Here is a 22,903-nt window from a genome sequence, read left to right as displayed (position 1 = left end):
TGACAGTGGTGACACCGGGCCCAGAGCAGGCAGGGCCTTGCTGATGTCACTCGGTGACTTAGTCATAGATACCTGTGAAAGTTGAGGTCCGATGTCTTCCAGGTCAGAGTGCCCACTCCTTAACCTGGCATCTGTGGGACCTGCAGGCCCCTGGCTGATGTCCCTGGAGCTGCAGTGGCCTGCTGTCTGTGTGCTTCAATTCATACTTTACTGCAGGGCTCCTGTTCTCCAGTCCCCATACCCCCTACTGCCTTCCAGGTGCCTGCTCTCTCCCTGTACTTCCTGGCCTGTGTCTTGGCTGTTGTCCTTTGACAGAGTCTGACTTGTGTGCTTTTCTCCCTTCTCTGGAGCCCACTCCCACACCCCTTTCAGGAACTGCTACTCCCAAGGCCCATGTTCTGTCCTTCCACACCTCCTTCCCCTCCTTCCCACATCAACACTCCCCCTCAAACAACTCCAGGCCCTCATGTTCCCAGACTTGAGAAGGCAGAAAAGGAGAGGAGGCGTCCATCTGCTCAGCCTTCTCGCCTTGTGGGCTGTTCCCCACCCTGTGAGAATGTCTATCACCCTAGGCCGCAGCAGGTCTGTGGTGCTGGGCAGGTGTTACTCCATGTTCAAGGAAGCCCCAGTGAGGTGGCTGTAAGAGACTGGGGCTGAGGGGCTGGGTTGAGGTTTCATTCATGGCTCCTGCCGGTCCTGGCTGGGGTGGACACAGTCCGGAGGCTGGGGCTATTCGATCCACCCAGAGCCTGCTCAGATTCCAGCAAGGGCTGGGGTCTCCAGGGGGTCCCAGTGGAGGGGACTCCAATACTTCTAATGGCTTAGCTCCAGGGGTTCCTACCTATAATGTACCCTCCCTGCCTCTTCACCCCCTTCCAGCTCTACCCAGAAGCCCTTGCTCTGCCTCACGGCCCCTCCCTGTGGCTCCAGTTGTTCCAAGTGGCTTTGCACAAAGGAATGTCATCACTCACCTTTGTGGCCTGCACCACTGCCTCCCCACTGTGCACCCAAGAGCAGAGATAGCCCTACACTCACACCCAACAGAGTGGGCAAGAGACCCTCACTCAGCCCTGTGCAAATCTGCCAGGTGTGGAATGAGTCTCAGGCCTGGTTCTGCCTTTGGGGCCATGTGACCTTGGATGCCCTTGTCCCCTCTGAGCCTCTCTCCTTCATCTGTACAGTGGAGATAATTGTGTCTGATTGGGGGTGCTGCTGTGGGCATGAAAACCCAGCCTTGTGTGTGGGGAGCTGGGCGCTTCTTAGACCTCCACTAAGCACCTGCTGCAGAGCAGGGCAAAGGGGCCCACTGTGCTGGCCCATGTATCCCTCTGCAGGGGGGGTTCATTGGGCCAGGGAAGGGGAAGGGCCCAGGGCATGGCAGCCCAGGGTATCTAAAAACCTGGGGTACTTACAGAGGACCTGTCCCCAAGACAAGCTCTCTGGGCCATTTTGGCAGCTCTGAGGTCAGCAAAGGCTGAGGGGTTTGGGGCCGGTGAGTGTCCATGGTGCAGCCGTGGGACTGGGGGCTGGAGGAGGGTCAGCTGCAGTCTTCCTGCAGCGCTGAAGACGGGGACTGGGCCTCCCACAGACCTAGGCAGTGACCTTGGCCCTGCCTGGCTCCTGACCCCAATAGGATGAGGAAGCAAATAAGCACGGTGGACTGGGGAGGCTGGGAGACTAATTGATTAATGTTGGCGTGTGCTTTGATGGCCCAGATGCAGGGCTGGCGAAGGTGAAGTATTAATACACATAACATATACAGTAATTATGATGTACCACCGGCCTGGCTGCCTGTGTCAATAGTTACCCAGCTGGGAAGTGATCCGGACACAGGGTCTACACTGCCTGCAGGCCCCTCTCTCCCACAGCAGGAGCCCTGTGGGGAAGGCTGGGCTTTGCTGGCCTGGTGCACCTGGAGGAGCCCATTCTGACTGGGAGGGCTGGTGTCTGGGGCTACGGCTAAGGCACCTGGGTCCTCCAGGGAACCATCTAGAAGGTGGTCATCAGGAGGAAAGAAGCCAGGCTGGACCGAGCCCCTACTGCTGCCTAAGTCCTGAGCATACTTCCTCTCTCCATGCTCTCTTTGCATATTGTCCTCTTTGTAGCTGAGGAGACAAACTCATGAAAGGCAAGTAACATCTTAAGGATGTGCAGCAGGTGGGTGGCAGAGCAGAGACGCCAATCCAGGTCCACCTGGCGCTAAGCCTGAGTGCTGTTTCAGAAAACAAGACCAAGGCCGCCACTTCTGCGCCCACCCCCAGCCAAGGTCACTCTCATACCGAGGATACACAGGGCATCTGTAGTGGCCTTGCTCTCCTCTCTCCTTAATGGAACCTGAAAGCTGGGAAACCAGGTGTGTTCGTCATTTTGTCATCTTGAGATACAGTATTTGAAACCCACAACTTAGAGGCGAGGTTTATTTTGGCTCATGCTTCCAGTCCACGGCTGGCTAGCACCAAGGTAGGAATGGCACGGTGGGAGGCGCAGAGGAGGACAGCTGCTCAACCATGGCAGCGAGGAAGTGGGGCCAGAGTAGAGGAGCAGATGTTATGAACCCACAGATGAGCTCAGCACCCCACCATCCAGACACCTTCCAGACACATGTGGCCCTGGGGGACATTTAAGATCCAGACCACACCAGGTTCCATAAAGAACGAAAGTTTAGGGATAACCCCAGGCAACTCCAGGCCCTCCTAACAGCTGCCTGGAGGTGACCCAAAGGCAGCTGCCATGTGGCTGGAAAGGGGGGTGGAGTCCTCACTGAGCCTGGGGACACCTCAGGTCCCATCAGAAAGATTCCCAGACTCCAGATAGGTTTGATCAGCCCCGCCTGCCTTGACCCTTCCCCTCCAAAGCCCCTGCTCTTCGCTGTTCCATGTGGATTTGGAGGGCCGTGGGGTGCTGACTGTGTCACTGCGTGTCCCCGGCTTTGCCCGAGCTGGACCCCACACAGAGACTTGTCTGTGTGGTAAGCCTGGGCACAGGCTGGTCCACCGTGTCCTTGAGTAGCCAGACCTCACCCTGCAGGTGGCAGCTCCTGGAGCTCAGGCCATGGCTCAGCTGCCTCCGCACAAAGCCTCAGCCCTGTCTGCCTCATGGCCACAAGCATGGGGCTGGGCACAGGGAGTTGCCTCCTCCTCCATCCAGGGCCACACCCCCCAAGCCCAGGGATCCCCAGGCAGGGGATTCAGTCCTCTCTTCTGTCACCATCATCCTCCCCCCCCCCCCCGGGCCAGGCCAGGTTCCTGTGTTAAGCCAGGTCCAGTCCCTCTTCCTTCCCACTGTAGCTGCTAATGGAATGGTAAGTGTGTGTTTTGCACATGAGGAAATTGCCGTTAAGAGAGGTGAAGTAACTTTCTTGGAGTCACAAATTTGGTTTGCCTGGCTCCAGAAGCTGCAGTGTTTTTCCTCTTCATCAGATGGTTCCTTTGGCAGATGGGGCTTCCAGGGTAAGGCTGTCTCCCTGATCTGACTCAGCCTGGGACCCTCCAGTGGTCAGATCCATGGCTCCCCATCAGGCTGGGTGAGGGTGGTTCCTCCCTCATCAGACTGGGATGGTTCTCTAAGGGCAAGCGCAGTGCTGCCTCCTTCAGACTGGGAGCTGGGCCTGATGTCCCTCAGCGCCTCTACCCGGCCTTCACGCCATGACCGTCTTGTGTCCTACTCAGGACCTGTCCTCCACTGGAGCAGACGCTGCAGACAGGCCACTAAGCCATGCTGCACCCCAGGCATTAATTAGTGTTGCGGCTGTTAAGTGTTTCTTCCCATTTATGCAAATCAGCGAGGTAAGAGGCACATAATGAAGTGTTTGTGGTTTAATACTGTGCAGTAGAAAGGAAGATGAATTTTAATTACTGGCTCCTAATTGGATGGACGGCTTGTTAATATCTTCCTGACAGGATTACTGCCCACCCACCTGGCCCAGGGTCTGCTGACCTCTTCCTCCTTCAGGGCGGCAGCACTGGGTATCAGCACTTCAGCAAGCCTTTCCTGCCTGCCCTTGCTCCAGGGTCGAGCTGGGAATCCTTCCGCCATTCCTCTTGGGGTTCCCGTGAACGCTAGGGCTCCTGTTCTAATTCCCACAGTGTTCCTGGCAGAGTGGCCCTGGGCAGGTTCTCAGCTAAGTGCTGGAGGGTAGAGGAGGAACAGGGGAAGTGAGCCGGCTGCACGGATAGGGATAATTTTCCAGAGGAGGGGGAAGTCACATAGCTTTGGAGGGAGCTGGGGAGAAATGGCATGGGGGTCTCTGGGACAGTGGAGAGGTGGGTGGACCCAGAGGTAGATGGTGCTGGGAACACCCCCTCCCGCCCATCCTTCAGGGCTCTGCTCAGTGGCATCTATTCCCAGACCCTGCCCCGGGCTCAGTATCTACTCATCCCCTCTTCAGAGAGTCCATCATGCAGGCCTCTTCTGCTGTGCTGACCTTGGGGCCTGGGGCCCAACACATCCCTGTCACCGGAGACATTTCAAGGCAAGAATGAGCTGTATGTGGCAGGCTCAGGCTTTATCGACCTGCTGAGGGCCTCCATGCTAAGGTTCCAGAGGAGGTTAGCAGCAGGGAGCCATGGGGAACTCTAGACAAGGGACTAATGAAGGGAGAATCTTCACCAGTTCCCTCTACCTCCTTTCAGACTCCCGTCCCTTCAAACATCCAATTGTGACATGGTCCAGGGCTCCAGAGGGCAAGTTCAGAAGCATTTATGGATCCCCTAGGATGGGCAACATCTGGAAGGGCAGGGCTGGGAGAAAAGGAAGGAAAATTCACTACCCCCCAGGAACGTCACTGAATCTGCTTACAGAGCACTATGAGCAGGTTGGAAAGGCTCAGCCCTCTCTGCAGTGGAGTTCAAGCCCAGCTCTGGGCTTAGCCAGCTCTGTAGTCTTGCTGAGCTCGACGCCTGTGAAATGGGCTAACGTTGACTTCGAGAGACACAGTGACATAGAGTGTCCCAAGCCCGAGACACAGTGCCTGGCACCTAGAAGATGCTCCACAAATGATAGAAATCATTGCTGTTGGATTTCGGGGACAGGGCCTGCCTTCCCGGTAAGCAACTCTGGTGCTTGACATAAAGTACACCTGATCTTGACCTTTCAGGCTGGGCGGCCCTGCCTACCCCCTGCTCCAAGCCATTGTTTCTTTAGGGTATGCTGGGGGTCTGTGGCGCCTGCTTGAAGTGCCATGGTGTAGGATGCACTGGTGCTCAGACCGGGCTCCATCCTCGTGACTCAGGCACTAACCCGGGAGCTGGGCCAGTGGCTTCCCTGTCCAATGTCCCCACATGCACTCTTCTTGAGTCATTGTGCAGCTCGGCTGGGCTCCCTGAGCTGTGGCAACCTGGGCAAACGTGCATGGGCATCAGGTCCAAGAGGTGTGGTGGGAGGTTGGGAGGGCCCCATGGCTGTCCTGGGAATAGGCTGGGCTGGGTGGATGGGTGGTAGCTGTAACCAGGGGCCTCCAGGAAAGGGCTGGGGTGCAAGGGCAGCTGCAGAGCTGAGGTGCTGCCAAGGACAGGGGAGCTTCCCAGATGATGTGGCCTCTGGGTCTGCTCCCGAGCTCAGAAAAGCTCCATTCCAGCGGCCCAGAGAAGGAAGGAGTCCCCTACCACATCTCCACCCTCCCCACCTACCCTCCCTTCTGCACCCACAGCCCCCTTGGGCCTCCTGCCGCTTGCCCACACTGAGCAGGGACAACCAGCAGGGCAGAGTGTCTCTCTGTGAAGATGGGGGCACTCAGGCGGTGGCAGGGATGGCGCAGTGGATGAGCCCTCCAGGAGGAGGAGGCCAGCCCGGGCCCGCCCACCCCATGCTGCACTCTCCTCAGGCCTTCAGGCACTTGCTGCACTCCCAACTCTGAGCCCAGCCACCAGAGCCTTATCCACCCTCCTCTGAGCCTATGTCCCTGGCTTGTCAGGCAAAAGCCGAGGCAGCTGCTCACTTTGCAAGCCGGGCCTTGGAGGGGACAAAGGAGGCCAGGGTGCCCTGGCCGGGTGGCCTGCAGAGCTCTCAAAGGGGAGCAAAGCTATGAGAGTGTTTGTTAAAAGGAAAGCAGATATCAGGCAGATGTGCTTCGACCCACACTGAGTGGTCCCATGTGGCAGCAGGATGAGGCCAAATATTTATTAAGCAATCACTGCACAGGGCAAAGGCACAAAGGCTTCAGAATCACCCAGATGAGGCAGACCCAGGTTCGAATTCCAGCTTTCCCTCTGGGTGCTGTGTGACCCCAGACATGTTCCCTTGGCCTCTCGGAGCCTGTTTTGTCATCTGTGAAAGAGGATCATCAAATCTGCCTTATGGAGCTTGTTATTGTTTATCAGGGGCACAGCATAGGGCCCAGCATATAGTAAATATCTGTTTCCCTACGCTTTGTTAGGGACTCTGGCAAGCCAAGGGTAGACTAGGCCAAAAAGAAGGAGCCACTCCCTGGGGACCCGTGACAGAAAGCAGGGTCCTGGAGGTTGGAGGCTGAGGCCCAGAGGTGCTTTTGGATTTGAGGGCACCAGGACCATGTTCTGTGAGGGCCGGGACAGTGAGGGTGCAGGGAGACTATGATGGTGTCTTGAGGAGCAGGAATCAGGTCCAAGGAAGATGAATCCAAGTTGGTCATGCAAGACTTGAACACAGGAGGTTTGTGAGAGTCACCCTGGGGTGACTTCTGAGCTGAAGGGGTCACCATGGGGTTTGGGGTCATGGGCCCGGAGGTCAGGCGCAGGGTTCTGAGGTCAGAGTGCTTGTGCTCAGGCTTGGTTCTGCTCATTCCCCACCCCGACCCTGGACAAATCGGCTTCCCTTGTTTCCTAAACCAAGCAAGAAGGATCCCAATACAGACCTGGGAGGGTGGCACAAAACCAAACAAGCCTGACAAAGTGCCAGGACAGGGAAAGTGCTCAGCAAAGAGCGTTGCTGGTGATGGTGTCGGTGTCACAGTGGAGGAAGAAGGATGCTTTGCAGGGGAGAATGAGGCGAGAGGGCAGAGTGAGGAGTTGGGTGCGGGCTGGGAGGGCAGATCTGTGTCTGCATCTCGATCCCTTGGTACTGGCGGGGTTTCTTTTCCGGGAACCATGATCCATCAGCTCGGGGTTGAGCAGCTCTCTAGGGTGCTGGCTGGCCCTGAGCGGTGTTTCAGGTACATCTGCCTTGGACTCCCAGCAGGAGAGAGCGCTCCTGGAATAAGCTCTGCTTTCCACACTCTCTGGTTTCTATTACCACCTGCATTTTGCCAGCTGCCCTGCAGCAGCATTGGCACTGCCAGCTGCAGGGCGGGAGGAGTGGAGAAGGCGCCCCACAGCTGCCCAGGGCCCCTGCGGAAGGAACGAGAGCTCCTGCCACTTTTGCCTGAGTTATGAAAGGAACTCATAACTTCCGCACCAAAACTCAGGGCTTGGCACTTCACAACAGTGGGTGTTTCCCAACTCCTGTAAAGTTATTAATATGAAAATCCAAATACCATGATGAGCGGTCATTTGTATCAAACCCAATTTAGTTTCCTGATTTGGTGAATCACTTGACTGAAAACAAGCTAAGAACATAAAGAGAAGTAAAGAATTGAGAACTGGAACAACCAAATGCTGGCACGCAGGGGCACAGTGATGACGAGGAGATGAGAACAGGACAGCACTGGCTGTGCACACGCTACAGAGCAGGGGAGCACTGCTCCTTTTTATAGCTGGGTAAACTGAGGCACAGACAAGGCAAAGAACTTGCCCCAAACAGTAGACTAATAGAGGCAGAGCCATGGTTTGATTTCAGGTTTGGTTGACTGCTATTATTACTGGATAGGGGCTTTCGGGGGACTTGTTTTCAGGTCTTTGGCGTCCTGAAAGGAGAATTGAGCAGGACACTCCTCGTAGCAAGAGTGAGATTTATTAAACATGAAAGTACACTCTGCAGGGTGAGCTGGCCCGTGAGAAGAGCTTGGGGCCCCAGAGGGCCAGGTGCTGGGTCTCATAAGGTCCTGGGGTCACGGGAGGGTCTGTAGCTGGGAACTGACAGGAGTCGTGGCCCAAAGGGTCACCTGACTTGGCCCACTCATCAGGAGGGGAGTGTTTTGAGTGGGAATTTTTAGAGGAAGTGTCGTGGTGTCCAGTCCCATGGTGGAGGGGCGAGGTCAAAACCGCAATGCAAATGAGGCTGGACATAGGCCAAGGTCGTGTGCCTTTGGGTTTGTGCATGCCTGAGGGTCTTGGGAGACAGGGTGACCTTGATTGGTTTTCTGATATTTGATGTAGTCGTTCTTGCTCTGTCTGGTTTCTCGATTCTTGTCACACAGCTCTCTGTTGTTTCCCTGTGCTCACTCCATGCCCTGCCTCACTGTGGTCCGAATGGGGGTCCCCAAAGCCCAGCACTGAAGTCTAGGTCCCAGCTGGTGGTGCTTCTGGGAGGGAGGAGGTGGGACTGTAGGGAACCAGGCCTAGCAGGAGGCCCTGGGGGCCACACCCTTCAAGGGGATTTTAAGGCCCGGCCTCTTCTTCCTCCCTTTTGCATCCTGCCATGAGGCGAAGTCTCTTTTGCCATGTGCTCCGCCTGATGTTCCCTTTCCACAGGTCCCAAATCAATAGGCCAACTTGCCTCAGGTTGAAACCTCCGAAGCTGTGAGCCATGATAAACCTGTCCTTTTCTTAACCTGACTATCTGAGTTATTTTGTTTCTGTAATGGAAAACTAAGAAACACAGACTCCACAGCACACATTCCTTTTTCCTCCTTACCAGGCTTCCTGCCTTCCTTCTGCTCTTCTCCCTGTCTTCTTTTCTTTCCTTCCCACCCTCCCTTCTTTTCTTTTCCCCTTTCCTTCTGCCCTTCAGTCATATGCTTTCTCCATAGGAGCGGTACACTTGCACTCCCACCAGCAGCACTGGAGAGTCCTCCTCGTTCTCCCTCATGGTGTTGGAAAACAACAGCCTTCAGAAGTTTTGTCTTGGTGCAGTACTAATTTTTGATGCATGAGCGTGAGCACCTTTTCCTCGGTCGATGAGCCACTTGTATGTCTTCTTTTGTGACTATCTTTCGTCATTGTTGCCCATGGTCAGAGATACATTTCTGGTCTTTTGTTCTTGCTGATTTCCAGGAGCTTTTACATGTTAAGGCTGTTGTTTGTAATAGGAGTCTGTATTCATTTCCCAGGGCCACAGCAAATACCTCGAGTGAGAGGGCTTAAGCAGCAGAAATGCATTTTCTCACAGTGCTGGAGGCTGGCAGCTCAAGATCAAGGTGCTGGCAGGTGTAGTTCTCCTGTGTCGTCTCTCCTTGGCTTGGGGATGGCCACCCTCTGGCCTTGCTTGGGTGTGGCTGATGTCTCCTGTGTTCACATTTTCTCTTCTTACAAGGACACCAGTCAGATTGGATGGGGCCAACCCTAATGGACTCATTTTAACTTAATCATCTCTTTAAAGGCCCTATTTTCAAACACAGTCACATTCTGAGGTAGTCAACATAAGAATCAGGAGAACACAATTCAGCCCATGACAAAGGCACACTTATTTTTCTCAGTTTTCTTAAACTTGAAGTATTTCCCTTTAATCACTATGCAATGTAGCCCCCCCACATTCCTGACTTTGAATATCTGAAATCAGGCCTGTCTCAGAAACAATTTGTCTTCTGAGACAACTGGGCCCAGAGGAGAGGGTGTGGCGGGCTTTGGAGTCCCTTGGACCTGAAGTCCTGCCGTGGTGTACAGTAGCAGGGTGACCTTGGGCAAGTCACTGGATCCAGTTTCAGAGCTGCAGCTCCATAAGTGGTGCTAATAATAATCTCCCACAGGGCTGCAAGGACTATAGAGCAAGGTGACATCTATAAAGAGTGTAGCCCTCATCTGGCCCATGGTGGGCCCAGTATGCTGTAGCCATTGTGACTGTCTCTATGAATGACAGCCTGGATTTGCAAAGCACCAAGAACATGAGGGCATGAGGGCAGGGGTGCCATAGAGCTGGGCATGTGTGTGTGTCTGTTCACATCTAGACTTGCAGCTGGAATGCTTGGGCTAGGTCCCACCACCCTGTGAAGCCCAAGCTAGGAAGAAGGAGGATTCACCATGGATGTGCAGGCCCCCAAGCGGGAGGTGGTATGGAGATACTGCCAGGGAAACAGGAACGGCCTTGGCCCCAGCAAGCAGATTGTAGGCATGTTTGGGGGAGTTTGGTCACAACTCTGCAGCGCTTACTGGGCAAGTGACCCTAGGAAAAGGCAGATGTAGTGCAAGGGACCCCTCAGTGTCTGTGGGGACCAAGGGCCAATCACAGGCTTCCTGGCTGAGGCAAGCTTGTGGGGTTACAGCACAGTTGGTGATGGGTGAGGGGTGGGGAGGATGTACCCAGGTAGGAGCACAGGTTCCCAAAAACATCAGCCAGATGGTGAGACCGGCTGAGAGAGCTGCTGGGCAGAGTGGCTCAAGGAGACAGTGGGAGGGGAGGAACGTGGGTGCTGGCCTGCGATCATCTCCTCTAGGTCTTGCTGCAGTCTGTGCCTTCCGCACAGAGGAAGAAAGAGACTGGAGAGGGAAACAGCTGCCGGAAGTCAAGCCAGCGGGCATGTGGAGGAGCCTGTGGAGTGGAAAAGGGTCTCAGATTCGGTGCCATGCTGAGCCCTGTGTAAGGGCTCTGGGACGCCACCATCCACCTGTCTTGCTGAGTCCCCTCTCTAGGGCAAGTGTGGTGTCCTGCGTGCCTGCACTGCTCCCTAGGGGTAAGGGAACCTTCATTTCCACCGCAGCTGAGCCTCACCTGGGACCCTGACCTTCATGATCTGTGAGGGAGTTGCAATGCCGGGCATCCCCTGTGTCCCAACCCTGCTGGAACAGGACCAGACCCCGTCCTGCCTGCACCAGACCCACTCTCTGTTCCCCACAGCAGGGGGACAGTGTTCCTGGAGGGCCATCCTGGAATGTGTGGCTGCTTCCTCAGCTCCCAGGGCCAGCTCTCCACCCCCAGGCCTTGCAGCATTCCCTTCCCTGCTCTGGGCCTGCCACCAGCCCCTGGGTAGTATGTTCCACAGGGCCACCTGCCTCCCTTCAGCACTGCCATCCATGGAAGGCGACCAGCCAGCTTAGCGTCATGGCCTGGAATACGCCCCAGGGGCTGCTTGGGACCTTGAGCACTGGGCCAGTGCTTTCTGCTGCAGCAGGGCGGGAAGTGTCGGGGCAGGAAGTGGCAGGGCGAAGACAGCAAAGCCGCTGATGTCCAGGCAGGGTCTCAGCCACTGCTGCTAGGGCTCCCTCTGCATCACTGCCCGCCACAGAGAGCACCGGGCTGTTAGCTTACAGATAATAACCCTTAAACACTGCCATTAAGTCACCTCTCATTCTTAAAACTGCCCGGGAAGGGAGTGCAGGGTGATGCATGGAGGCTTTTATGGCTGGTGCCAGGCAACATAAGGACTCAGCCATCGTCAGGCACAGGCGTTGATGCATAACTATGAACCAGTGTATATCAGAGCATCACACGGCTTGGTGTACAGATCCACACCTGCACCCCGCACCATCGGTGCTTGGACAAGGGTCCCCAGGGTTGGGGCAACTGGCTTGGAGTTGGACCACTGGGCCCTGGGATGTCGCCATAGGCTGGTGCATTGAGAGTCCTGTTACGTTATTCCCTGCCCACTTCTTCTTTCATTCATCCTTTTTCTCAGTTATCCATGAGGCTGTGCTCCACAAGGGGCAGGGGATGGAGGAGGAAAGAAAATACCACCTGCCATAATCAACCCACCTGGTCTTTTTCACATGGGATCCCATTGAATCCTGGATTTACACTCCAGTAAAGGTGCCTCTGCCCATTTAGGACTGGGAAACCCAGGAACATGTCCAAGGTCCCCAGCATGGAATTTGCATCCAGCCCTGTGCCTAGGCTCTGGGATGGCTGGGGTAGAAGCTGGTAGCCCCCACTGGTGGCTCCAGACAGCCAGGGGAGTCATTCGGGTTTGTACAGGAGGTTGTGGGACTGGAATCCTGGTGTGGCACTCACACAGGAGCCTGCAATTGGCAAACATGACATTAATATTTAATGAGTGCCGTGACTGTAGGGAATTGGTGTGTACTCAGCGATTCTCACCATCTGCCCTTGGCAGAGGGCTCAGGACCCAGGGAGGACCTCAGTGGTCCTGTAGAGGCTCCCTGGACTCAGGTCCCCCCTGGCTTCTGGGAGTCTGGCCTGGGTTTGGGTACTGGGTTGGGAAGAGCAGGGCACGGTGCAGTGTCACAGGCCTGGAGAGATCCCTCCTGCCCAGGATGACAATGCCCAGATGTTCCTTCCTCTTCCTTTTCCTCTAAGCCCCTCTGTCCAGTCTCCACAGAGGAGCCAGCCATTGTGCTGAGCATCCTGCTCCTCCCAGTCACCGAGGCAGCCCAAGAGCTCAAGGATGAATTCTGTGTTGTCTAACATGTCAGGGAGATCAACGCCCTCTCTGCTACCCCCACATTGTGTGGAGACAGTAGCACAGGTGGCTGTGTTAGGGGCATCTTTGCTGTGGCCAGAGCTCCTCAGGATGGGTGGTCTCCATGACAGTTCCATGTGCCTGATTCACAGGAAGGGAGCTGAGCCGATTGCCATGTGTCTGCTGGGAAGAGCAAGCTTTTCATATCACAGAGACCTGGGGACTGGGCAACAGGCTGTTAGTGGTCTTCCTAGTGCTAAAGAGTTTGTGGGTGCTTGAGGTGCAGAGCTGAGCCACTTTACAGATGGAAAAAGTGAAACAGAAAGGTTGATTCACTTGCTCAAGGCTGCACAACAGCAATTTTCAGAGTCCGGATTTGTACTTGGACTGCCTGACTCTGGAACCCATGATTGAAACCACAGGCTCTAGAGGTCCTTAGGAAGGCTGGGGAAATCATAGCTTTCTTTCCCGGGCACACACCCTAGCACCTCCAAGAGATTACCAGCTGCAGATATGGGGCTTATTCCTCTGTCTACAGTGCTCCTGGATTCCAAGAGGGGAGAAGTTGGACCAGGTTGGTGCCATCAGGAAGGCTTCAGGGACCCGGGAAGGGGCCATTCCAGGTAGGCAGCACTGAATAAACAAAATTCAGGAAGGCACAGAGGTGGAGATCCAAGGCAGAGGCAGCAAGGGGAAGGGAGGTCCTGGGAGGTGAAGCTGAGGCACAGGACAACCCCGAGGGCCGAGTCGCAGAGTCACTGCCTGTAGCATGAGGAGTTGGTGAGTCTTAGACCCTCAAGACCCTCTCTTCCAGACCCACCCCAGGCCCATGGGAATCAGACCATGGTCAAAGAGCCAAGCCAGAGAGGGAGCTTTAGGGAGGGAGCATCAACTCCAGCCCCAAGGATGAGTCATGATTGGTCTAAGGCTAAGTCAGTCTTGGCCATTCTGTTTTCTCTGCTACTGGTTGTTGAGGAAAGGAGCACTTGACACAACTGTGACCAATGAGAGTGAGTCCACAAGGGAGCTTCTGGGAAAGGATAAAGCAGCACACAGGAAGAAGTACTCCCTCTTCCTCCCTGGACAAGATTATGCCTGTAGCTGATGGCTGGAACCACAGTAGCCATTTTGTAGCCATGAAGAGGAACTAGATCTACAGACTGAGTAGGGCAGGGAAGAATGATAGCAGAGACTTGGGACCTTGATGAGAGACTGAATTAATCAGCCCTAGAATTCTCTTAGCTTGGAACTTCTTATGTGAAATAATTTTCTGTATTGCTTAGGCCAAGTTAGGTTTCCTGTTGGGGGTTCCTATTACTTGAGTCAGAAGCATCTACCTAATACCTTGTATTAATTAAAGTTTATTAAGCACCTGTTATTCCAGGATTAAGGCACTTGTGTATACATTATCTCATGGTATTCTCAGCCATGCAGCACAGTTGGTGTCTTAGCTCAGGTTGCCATAAAAAAGCCCAGCTTTTTGGCACTAGGGACAGATTTCATAGAAGACAGTTCTTCCAGGATTGGGCAGGGGTAGTTTCAGGATGATTCAAGCGCGTTACATTTACTGTGCACTTTATTTCTATTGCTATTACATTCGGTTCTCATATGGAGGTAGCAGCCTGACCTTGATCCCGTGCGTGCGCAGTGTATAGTAGGGTTCCCTGCACATACGCAGTCCACAGTAGGGTTCTTGCTAGGGGAGACTCTGAGGCCACCAGTGAACTGGCGGGAGGCGGAGCTCAGGGGCCCAGGTCAGTGGGTCAGGTTTTTGCAGGGGGGCTTTTCCTGATACCTTGGAGCTGTTCTTTAACAAATATGCACAGCCACACAAGCACCATCATATCAAGATACAGAAGCCCATTATCTGACCCCCCAGTCTCCTTTGTCTCTAACCCCTACCCCAGGCCCAGTGGCCTCTGATCTACTTTCCAGCCCTGTAGTTTGGCCTTTGCAAGAGCTTCTTGTAAATGCAGTCATCCAGTTTGTGTCATTGAGCTCCAGTGTCTTTCACTTGGCGTAATGCCTTTGATATTTAGCTGTATTCTTACAGGGATCAGTAGTTGGTCCTTTTTTATTGCTGCATAGCATTCTATTGTGCAGGTTTGTCTGATCAGGCTTTATTTGAATATAAAAACACTGCCTTCCACACTCCGATGCCCTGGGAGGCTCAGCCCTGCACATCCCCTCCCTACTGCTCCTGGATCCAGCGAAGCCTCAGGCAGCAACACTGGAGGCTGCTCACCCACAGGGATGGAGAGGCCCTGAATCTAAAGCACTCTAGTCCCCTCTTGTCACCAGAGAGCTTGTGCCCAAGCCCCTGCGGTGCTCCGGGAAGGAAGTGCACGAGTCCTGAGTCTCCTGACTGCCAGTGTTTAGCATCCACACAGATGGGCCTACATCTTTCACCTCATCCCAAACCTTTCCCCAATACCACCCTTCCTGCTGCTGTCTAGGGGGGAGCTTTGAAGTGGGGAAAGCGTCTGGGTATGAAGGCACAAGGAACTGGGCTGATAGGTCCAGGAGTCCCTCCCCGTGTCCCTGCTTCTACAAAAAGCAGCTTAATCCTCTAGCAGATGCTGACAGCTCCACGGCTCTGCCCTACCTCCCTCCTGCCTGGACTTCAGAGCGATCAGGTTGATCTGGCTCACTTCTGCTGTCTTTCCTTAGGCCCGCTCCTGCCTACCAGGACCCTGCCGCTTTCCCACCTCCAAGAGATGACTCAGTTTCCCCAGGGCTTCGGCCCACAGAGTCACCACTTACAGCACCTCACATCCAGCTCCCCCATGGCATGGACAACCTCCCTGGTAATTGATGCACATACACAGAGTCCTTGCCTCGGTTGGCTTCTGAGAGGCCTGTCCTGAGCCGTTTGGTACCAGAACTGAACACTCAGCCCAAATGTCTTCTGCGTACTTCCTGTGACCACAGTCACAGGACCCAGAGGTGGGACCCAGCACTGCCATCAGTAGATAATGTAACTGGGGTCCAGAGAAAACGAGTAATGCACCCAAAACCCCACACTTAGTGTTGTGGTTTAAATATGAAGTATCCCCAAAGACTCACGGACCAAGAGCTGGGTCCTCAATGCAGCAATGTTTGGAGGTGGAGCCCAGAGAGGTGTCAGCCTTGTTAGTGGATTAATCCATTGACAAGTCCGAAGCTGAGTGGTCTATTAGGAGGCAGGGCCAGGGAGGGGGAAGTAGGTCACTTGGGGCCATGGGTTTGAAGGGTGGATCCTGTCCCTGTCCCTTCCCGTTTCTCAAGTTTTTCCTGTTCACTTTGCTCCCTGGCTGCCTGGGTCGAGCAGCTTCCCTCCACTGTGCTGTGATGTTCCTGCCTTGGAGCCTCTGAAATTGGTGAGCCAGAGTGAGCCACTCCTACTGTAACGTGTGGGTGTCAGGCATTCTGTCTCAGAGCCAGAAAACTGACTGACGCATGTAGGAAGCAGCTTTGCCAAGTCTGGGATGCACAGAGCCTCCACCACCCACTCCACCCCTGAAGCAGACACACAGGCACAAACAAATTCACGTACACACATGCACACACAGCTGGTGGATCCCCACTCAGCATGTGAGTGAGGCTCTCTGCTTGCAGAGTCCAGGAATCAGAATTCTGCTCCCAGCTCTGTGGCAGATGTGCCAGGTGTCCCCAGGCAAGTCACTTCCCCTCCGGGCTCTTATAATCTGGAGGCTTAGGATGGCATGACATGAACAGACTCTTCTTGCTGTGACACCAGGCAGACTCTACGGGGGACGGAGGTGACTTTAGGGAGAATCGAAAGCTGCCTGCCCCACCTCAACCATAGGAAAGTCCAGGTGGAGACTGAGCCCCAGTAGATGGAGGTCAGGAAGAGAAAGGACACAGAGGAAGTTGGCTGTGGAGTAACAGGAGCAACAGGGACACTGCAGGACCAAGGGTGTAGATGTCCAAGGTTAAAGGCAAAGGCTGGGGGCCTGAACCCACCAAGGCTCTCCCACTTGGCTGGCAGTGTCTTGGGAAGAACCTAGAGGGGTCCCCCAAGCAGAGGTCATGTCAAATTGTCCTTCCAAGAGGGTCACTGGCCAGGAAGGTGCCTCCTCTGTGCCAAGACCAGTGGGTAGAAACAGAGAGGCTAAGGAGGCTGCACTGTATGCCTCCACCTCTGAGAAGCAGGAGCAGGGCAGAGGGAAGAGCCAGCATGCCAGCAAGTGCCTGGTAATCACACCCCCATTAAAATGCCAGTGTTGGTGTTGATTCCCGGCCCCTGAGGAGAGGTGCGCCATCCCTAGTGGGTCTGTGGGTACAGAGGGAGCTGGCTCTACCAGTCCCTGAGCCCCAGCTGGGTGTGGGCTCACTGGGTCCCTGCCTTGTGAAGGGAAGGCCCAGGGACAGGGCAGGACTTCTGAACCTGCAGAAGGAGGTTCAGAGATGTCAAGGGCCTGAACTATGCTGCAAAACTGTGAGCCTGGTAAAGAACCAGGGCTCCTACTCCCAGGCCCTGGGATGTGACCACAGGGTAGGTTTTTAGTGTTATAGTGGTGAGCTACCTTTAGAAACAGAAGATCTGGTCACTTGGGCAGAGAACAGGAAGGTAAAGGCCTCCTTAGCTGACAAACACCTAACAGTGAATGACCAGACACAGGGGCTTCAATTTTAGACACCCGGAGACATCTTGGCAAAGTTATGAACTCTGGAGTGTGACCTGGGTTCTAATCTGGCCTCCATCAGATGAGCAGCAAAGCCACTAGCTTTTCATCTCCGAGCCCTGTCTGAAAAATGACGTCCACTTCCCAGAACTGTCATCATGGTTAAAAAACATAATACAAACCAGACATCTCTTGGCATGGATTGGATGATCCTTGGGACAGTTTCCCAAGGAGAGGCTCTAATCCCCCCTGATGTGAGGAGTTGACACATAATCAGCATTTAAGATCACCTGTGTCCCGCACCTGCCTTCTCCCGGCTTACTGTGTCCCCACGAGAAGGCCTGGCAGGCTCGCCTCTAATCCTGGGGAAGGTGGGAGAAGGCCTGGGTCCCCACAGAGAATTTCTGGTGCAGTGCAGTTCCCCAGAGGAACAGCTTCTTAGTCTTTGGTGACCACACATACAAAGAAACCTTGCCTGCTGCTCTGAGAATCAAGAGGCTTGGGGGCCACCGTGGGACAACAGGGCAGATACAATGTTGGCAGTTATGCCAGGAGCTACACCAGGCTTTATTGAGCACTTGCATGCCAGGGACTTGACAAGCGGGACTTCAGCTGCTCTAGACTGGTTTGGGGTGGGCGATGTCTTTGCTCACCTACTAGCCAGGAAGGCAGAATGGTGTGCCAAGTGGCCAGGGTCTGCCATCCACAAGCCTGTGCTGTCACCATGGCTTTCTTTATTACAGCTGCTGACACTCTCAGAAGCTGACTTGCAGGTGAACTTGGGGGACAGATCCTTCCATAAGCTGAAGATTTCATGGACTCTGGTGGCCTAGAGGAACCAAAGTCAAAATGATCCAATAGTGGGCACTTTATGAAGGGGCCAGGCCACAGGGCAGGAGGCCAGGGCTAGAGCTGTTGCCTGTGCCCCTAAAAGACCATATGGGAGGGCTGGGGATTTAGCTCAGTGGTTCCGCCGCCTGCCTTGCAAGCACAAGGACCTGAGTTCAATCCCCGGTACCAAAAAAAAAAAAGACCATATGGGACCCTGAGTGTGTGCCCAGGGTGATGACCAGGGATGTGTGTGTGTGTGTGTGTGTGTGTGTGTGTGCGTGCTCACACATTGGTGCATATGCACAAATCTTTCACTTCTCACGTGCATAAAACATAAACACAGGTCACTCCCTGATATCCTGCTTTCCTTGATGGCCCACTCACCCCCACTGCTGAGTGCTGCCTCGCCCTGTGGCCTCACCTCCACACACAAACACACTGGTTGATGTGGTCTGTGCTCCATTCATCTGCAGGAGTATGTGGTGCCCAGGCAGTGACAGAAGGGTTTGTCCTCTTGCTCCACCCCAGCCAGGCAGCCCCTCTAGAGCAATGGTCCTGTATAGGGTGAATGGGTGTGTCTGGAAGATTGCATCTTGAAGGCGGCCCTGTTACTTTGAAAAGTAATCTCAGCATGCCTGTCATCTTCTGAATCTGACTGAGGGTAAGAACAGTACTCAGTGGGTGGAGGAGATGTTGATGATTTGGATCTCTGGGAAGAGATGGAGAGGCCTTGAGCCCAGAGTTTATCCAAAGGGGTGGGGCTTTAAAAGGTTGAGAAGTCCCAAGAGTCAACATGCCAGGAATTGCAGCTGGTGGGATGGGAAGGCAGCCACAGCGGGACGGCTTCTTCCATCTTCCAAGCGCTCACTGGCCAGTGCAAAGTGATCGCTTAGCTTTCAGTCAGCTGAAGAGCTCTAACCTTGAAGTGTGAGGTTGCTGGGAAAGAAAGGACAGGAAGGAAGGGAAGGGAGGTTGGAGAGCGTCCAGAAAAGAGAGAGGAGGTAGGATGCTCTGAGTACCTCCCGTATCGAGCACTATGGCAACAGGGTCGTCCTTCCATCCATTCCTCCCAACAGCCACTCCAGGCCAGCCCAGAGATGCAGATGGCCAGGTCTTGCACAGGTCTCCTGAGTCTTTTGTTGCCATTAAGCTGTATTTTCTCCATTTTAGAGCTGAGGACATGGAACCTTAGGGAAGGTCTGTCGGCTACCGAGAGGGAGACTCAGCTTTTGGCCAAATGTCTGTAATCTGGAGCTCATCCTGAGCTACTGGATGAGCTGTCTATTGGCAGGTGGCCTGAATGACCTCATCTGTGAAATGGGAACAATACTGGATAACTCTTTGGGGCTGTGAAGTACTCACTGAGTTAATATACACAGTGCCAGGTGTGTACGAAATCCCTTAAAAGCATTAGTGATTCCCCTATGAGGGTAGGTTGTTCGGGACCACGTTGAAAGTCCTGTCCCACCTCTTTCTCCCCAGTACTCCTTCCCACCACTACCTGTCCTTCCAGAGTCACCCCTGGCATCAGATTCTTCACCTCCTTCCCTGGGGGCCTGGGCTGTCCAGGCCTAAGGCAGGTGGAGCAGCGTGGGCAGTGAGCACAGGGCGCCTGTCCCCTCCCCTTCTCTTTGAGAATCTGAGGGCACAAGTTAGATAACCGTGACACCTGTTTTAAATTAGCCTTCAGAAGCCTCCGACAGCTGAGAAATTATTTAACAGGGAAAGAATTGAGTACATGAATAAATATTAATATTAAATTACTGCTTCTTTAGATTTAAGGCAAAGCATGGGGGAGTCACCCAGACATTGAGGCTGCAGCTGTCCCCGAGAAGCCACTGTGCATGGGGTGGGAATGGGAGCAGCCAGCCCTGTCACAGGTTCCTGAGTGAGCCGGATAGGGCCTTTGTCTGCCAGAGTGGCTTGCAGGTGCCAGAGGCAACGTCAGGGCAGCTCATAGCAGCTCAACAGGTAGTAGGAGCACCAGCCTCTTAGGTTGCGAAGTTGGGGGACAGAGGTGAAGTCCAAAAGCTGCCCCCCAGCACCTCAAGAGGGGCCATTGCCCTGTGCTGCTAGGGACTTTCATGGGCCCCAACATTGTTGCTTCTGTGGACTTTTCCTCCATATGAAAATACTAAATTGCACATTTTACGATCACATGCTATAAAGACAAACATCATCTGGGCTGGAACCTCGATTATACATCTATTAGTATAGTCACTTCCCCCTCACTTTCAAAGGGAGGGAGGGCCCTGGGCATGGGGCCTCCTGGGCCTGACGGCGGGGCTGCCATCCAGGGAAGCAGGATGGGTGGGGTGGGGGCCTCCTGGGGGCAAGGGTCCAGGGGACACGGTGAGGATTTGGTAGGTCGGATCCCATCTTTCAGCCCCAGATCACGTATTGATAGTAAATAAAACTGATGGATTCGTAACCAATAACAAAATTAATAGTAATGAGTATAAGTCACTCAGCTTTAGTGGCTCTGTCATCAAGCACTGCCCAGCACGTCCCAGGCTCAGGGCCCTGGGGTCTGCTCTCCTCTGCCTGGAACCCTCTGCCCCTGGTGTTCGAGTGATTGCTCCCCACCTCCCTGGAGACTCCCCTTCAACCTCCCTATCCCCTCTGAATCTTTCCATCTAAATCACCTTTCTGTGCCCTTCACTCTGTCCCCCTTACCTTGCTTAATTTCCTTCCTAGCACTTATACATCACCTGGCAAATACACATGCAGAGTATATCCAGACATGGTTACACTTTAGAGGTTTAGTAGGTGTTGGTCCACTCCACTGCATCCTTCATGAGGGTAGGGACTTTGTCTTGTTCATCTCGGAGACTTTGGCATCTAGGCAGTGCTGGCTAATTGAAAGAAAGAAAGAAAGAAAGAAAGAAAGAAAGAAAGAAAGAAAGAAAGAAAGAAAAAGAAAGATGTCTTGCACAAGGCAGCACAACAGTGATTTCTCCTCTGCATTTGGGATTGCTGAGGTCTCACAGCTCTCTATGGGGGAGGATTGTCCCCATGTCACCACGGGGACACTGAGGCCTAGAGAGATCAACAAGCCCCATGGCAGTGCAGTCAGAGCATCACTGTTCCCTTCGATAAACAGTGTGTGTGAAGGTCTAGGTGTGAGCACAGAAGGGTCTGGAAGATGCCGATGTGGAGGGATTGGTTATAAGGGGCCTGACTCAGTTTCCCCTCCTACTCCAGGTTCAGCATTTCAGTCACTGTCTGCACCAGGCCCTTCCAGATGAGGGTGATGCACAAGCCAGGATCAGGGTCCCACGGAATCTGAGTGGACCTGCTTCCCTCTGGCCTTGTCCCCCTCGGAAGGAGGGGTGGTGACTGCTCTTCCAGGCCTCTGTAGGGCTGGGTGCTCCCTGCTGCTGCTTCCAGGCTTCTTCCTGGGGAAGGGCATGAGCCTTCCTGGTCCCTGCCTCCTCCTTCTCCTCCTGAGCCCAGCTCAGGGCCTGACAGCTGCAGGTGCCGGTGGCTCCCAGTCGTGGAATGGATGCGCTGTGGCATCTTTAAACACCTGCCTGCTGTCTGCAGAGCTCCACACAGCTGTGCACACCTACTCTGCTCAGCTCCACCTAGATGCAAGCCACCTCCCCACTTGGCTTCTTGTCTGATTATGGCTGCAACACTGATGTGACAAGACAGGGTGTGTTTAATTAGACGACCACACACACGGACCCAAATGCTGCTTGGATCAGGGTTGTCTGGCTTGAGCAGCCAGACAACCTGTGTTTGATGACATCAGTGGGGACCTTAGGTGTGGGGGATTGAAGGAGATAGTGCATGAGTCTGATGGGACACAGGAGCCCAGCCAGGGCCCTGCCGTCGAGACACAGCCCCTTCCTAATCGTGACCCAGATGCCCGCTCTGCCCAGCCACTCCCTGAAGATGTCCCTCCTACAATAGCCTGGCAGAATGTCAGCTTGCTGTGTCTTAGATTCATCCTCCAAGAGCTCTAGGGTGGGGATGGGGTGGGGAGGTAGTGAAGGCCTTCTGAAGACATTGACCCTCGCCCAGCTCACTGGCATGTATCTGGCCCAGTGGCATCTTTGGGCTCCCTGAGGTCATATCGTCTGGCCCAGCCAGTACCTGGGTCTGCATAAGGTCCCTTACTAAGCATGTGTGCCCCTCTTTTATTTTATTTTTTGGTACCTGGAATCGAACTCTGGTCCTTGTGCTTTCGAGGCAGGCAGCAGAACCACTGAGCTAAATCCCTGGCCATGTCCCTCTTGATGGCTCTGTCACAGGATAAGATGTGAAGGGCCAGTGGGCTATGTTCATTTTGAGCCTGCTGAGCTCCACTAGAATTGAAGAAAGCAGATTCAGAGAAGTTAAGAAACTTGCCCCAAATTACCTAGCTAGAAAGTCCCAGAGCTGGATGCAGATTCAGATCTGTGGATGTCTGCCCTAGGCCAGGCACTTCCACCCTTTGCCATCCTTTAGATAAAGTCTGTACACTGTAACTGTGGGGGCAAAGTCCTGGGTGTCGGGCCAATTGAGCTTCCTTAACACCAGAAAAGTGAAAGTCTACCTCCCATTTCCAGGAAGCATGTTTTGAGGGTAACTTGATCCTGCTTTTCCTGAGTCCCACCTTCTTTTACAGGATGTCCCAGTACCCAATCTGTCCCCTCCCAAGCATCCATTAGTGCTCAGCCAGGGAACTTGTCCTAAGCCTTATGAGAGTAGGGTCTCTGTTCTGCCTTGGTCATCACAGTTGGATGAATGAATGAGTGAATGAGTGAATGGATGAAGGGTGAGTGAATGAACAAATGATTGAATGGGTGAGTGAATGAATGAGTGCATGAATGAATGAGTGTGTGCATGAATGAGTGAATGGGTGAGTGAATGAATGATACACAAGACAGATTCTTGCATACTGACCTCCCATGCCCCAAGCTGCTCTAGAAGCCCTGTCCCTCTCAATTCTTATGTGGAAAGACCATCAGGACAAAGAGATGAGGGCAGTGCCACAGTGCCCACTGGGACTGAAGGCCTACATGCCCCCGATGAGAGTGCCTATGGCTTCTGGTCCATCCACCCACCTGCCCACCCTGTGCTCCAGGAACCCTGA

General features: G+C 54.0%; 1 protein-coding gene across 3 annotated transcripts in view; it reads left to right on the top strand.

Moving 5' to 3' along the window:
• The window catches only part of Igsf21 (immunoglobin superfamily member 21), a 220,645-nt gene that overhangs the window by 37,169 nt on the left and 160,573 nt on the right, over nt 1-22,903 (top strand). The window lies entirely within an intron of this gene.

This window comes from Heterocephalus glaber, unplaced genomic scaffold (genome assembly GCF_053883595.1).
Source record: "Heterocephalus glaber isolate CG9 unplaced genomic scaffold, H.glaber_assembly_v1.0 deba00001452, whole genome shotgun sequence".
In the NCBI taxonomy this organism is placed as follows: domain Eukaryota; kingdom Metazoa; phylum Chordata; class Mammalia; order Rodentia; family Bathyergidae; genus Heterocephalus; species Heterocephalus glaber.
This window is presented reverse-complemented; position numbering and strand designations above follow the sequence as displayed.